Raw genomic sequence first — 2,504 nt, 5'->3', positions numbered from 1 at the left:
ACTCATAAGTGGCTGTTGAACAGTGAGAACACATGGACACAGGGAGAGGAACATCACACACCAGGGCCTATCAGAGGATAGGGGGTAGGAGAGGGATAGCATTAGGAGAAATACCTAACGTGGATGACAGGTTAATGGGTGCAGCAAACCACCATGGCATGTGTATACCTATGTAACAAACCTGCATGTTCTGCACATGTATCCCAGAACTTAAAGTATAATAAAAATGAAAAAAGAAAAAAAATGCCATCTTACTTATGAATCTTAGAGATAATATTTTGGAAGATAAAATAAAACAAAAATAAGACATATCTTTGGGGAGTAAAATGATGTCTAATATGTATGCAGCCAAATAATTTGGGCTTTTCTTTTGGAAAGCACCTGAAGACTGGGAGGCAGTAGAGTCCAACAGCTGAGAGAGCAACATATGAGGGGCCAGACTACCTGTATTTGTGTGCTGGCTCTGACACTAACTAGCTCTATGATCTTAGAAAATTTATGTAACTTTTATGTGTCTCAATTTTCTTATCTACCAATGGGCATAATGTCTCATTTTGTTAAGAGGATTAAATACATTAATAATTAAAGCATTTATATGGACTTTATACAGTAGCAATTCTTAGCATGAGAACAATTCTTACATAGTAAGTACTTAACAAATAAAAAGAGACTTGAACTCATGCTCAGCAGTCGCTATATATAACCATATTTTTTTTTCCAGTGATGTACATGCCTATTAATGAGAGGGTTGGATTTGTTGAATTCCATTTAAATTAATCACACTAAAATTCTTAAAATGTGATAAGGAACCAGGATAAAGAAACTTAAGACTGATTTTTGTATGCTAGTACTTCAGAAAAAAGAATAAATCCCATTAGGAGAAAAGTGTTTCTTTCTATTCCTAAATGAATGCAAGTGAGCAACATTTAAAAATGGAAAATAAATTAGTTTATTTTAAAATTGCAAAATGAGGACTAGAAGTAGCTCATAAAGTTGTAAGAGTTACCATGAATACATGTACACTAGTGTTATGTTATAGACATAGATGTTGAATTTCTAGGCATAAATATATTCAGGAAAATGATCGTTTACATGAATAGCTAAGTTACAAAGCTTTATTTTTTCCCCAACTCCCTGGGACACTATATTAAATGTTATAACCATTAGGAACCTAAGTAATAATGTCACTTATATTTATTATACCTCTTTCCTCTAGTATTGATATTAACCACTAGAAATCTGATTTACTATCTTCCACATTAATCCCATTTCTTGGGAAATTAACTCTGGTTAACAAGCAGTACAGGAATTTGGAGTGCCTGTTTTGAGTATCCCTCAAAATTAATGGAGAAATTACTACAGGACTACCTTAGAGGACCAAACACTGAATAACTACAGAAACAAAGGCCAGAAGCCTAGCTCATAACTACTACTGCTGTTCTGGTGGGTGACCATGGACAGTGTGGTAGTGCTGCTACCATGAAAGTAAATTCTAAACTGCCTTTGCTTCCTTGTGACACTGCCTACAGATTCAAAGGCATGTATAGCTAATGGGCCAAATCTAAATTATGGGCCATAATCTAGCTGTCACAGAGTAAAGAGAACAAGTATTTGAACTTTCCACCATTCACTCTGCAAAGCAGGGAACAATGTATTAGTCTGGTAACATAAGTTTAAATTGCTGGGTGATCAAAACCAAAAAACATACATTTATTACATTTATCAAGATGAGGTAATTGAAGAGCATGCATTCTCAAGAAAGACAGGCTAAGCTTGCATCCAAATCAGGAATTAGTAATTGTGTGTTATTTCACAATGTAAAAAAAAAGAGAAAAAAAAAAAAGACCTTAAGACTATGACTTTTCCAAATGTAGATCACATGTAAAATATTAGAAAACATGTGAAAGCCTGTTGTGAGAACTAAAATAAATAATTTATCTAAAATTGTGAGACTAACAGACGTTACCTAATGCATGTTAATTAACATCCACAATCTATTTTCACTTTTCTTTGCCTTTACAAAAAAGAAAAGAAAAGTGTTTGATATTGAGAATGTTACATCTGGAACCGATACTGAAACTTTCTGTTTTACATCTTTGGTTGACATTAATAAGGCACTTCAAGCTGGTGTGGGTGGATGTTCTTTCCTGTTGAAAAGAGAACAAAACCCTCAACAAGGAGCAGCTGGAGACAAACTTGGAGCGAGGAAAAGCAGAAAGTGTTGCATAGCATAATCATTTAAATCACAGATTAAGTCAACATAATAGCAGAGAAAATGCAGGAAATTTAAAATGTTTGACTATAGTGGCAACCTCACAGAGTCTTTTCATTGGGATCAACAGAGAAAATGAACTAAATGAATACAATTTTATATATCCTGACATAGAAGTAAAGGATTCATGAGCAAACGTTTTATTGTATACTATAATTTTAAAATATTTCCTTTACATACAAAGCCTTAACCAACAAAATATAAGCATTAGCTTCATGAAAACAATAAAAAT

This window comes from Rhinopithecus bieti, unplaced genomic scaffold, assembly GCF_001698545.2.
Source record: "Rhinopithecus bieti isolate Rb0 unplaced genomic scaffold, ASM169854v2 scaffold_5399, whole genome shotgun sequence".
In the NCBI taxonomy this organism is placed as follows: Eukaryota; Metazoa; Chordata; class Mammalia; order Primates; family Cercopithecidae; genus Rhinopithecus; species Rhinopithecus bieti.
This window is presented reverse-complemented; position numbering follows the sequence as displayed.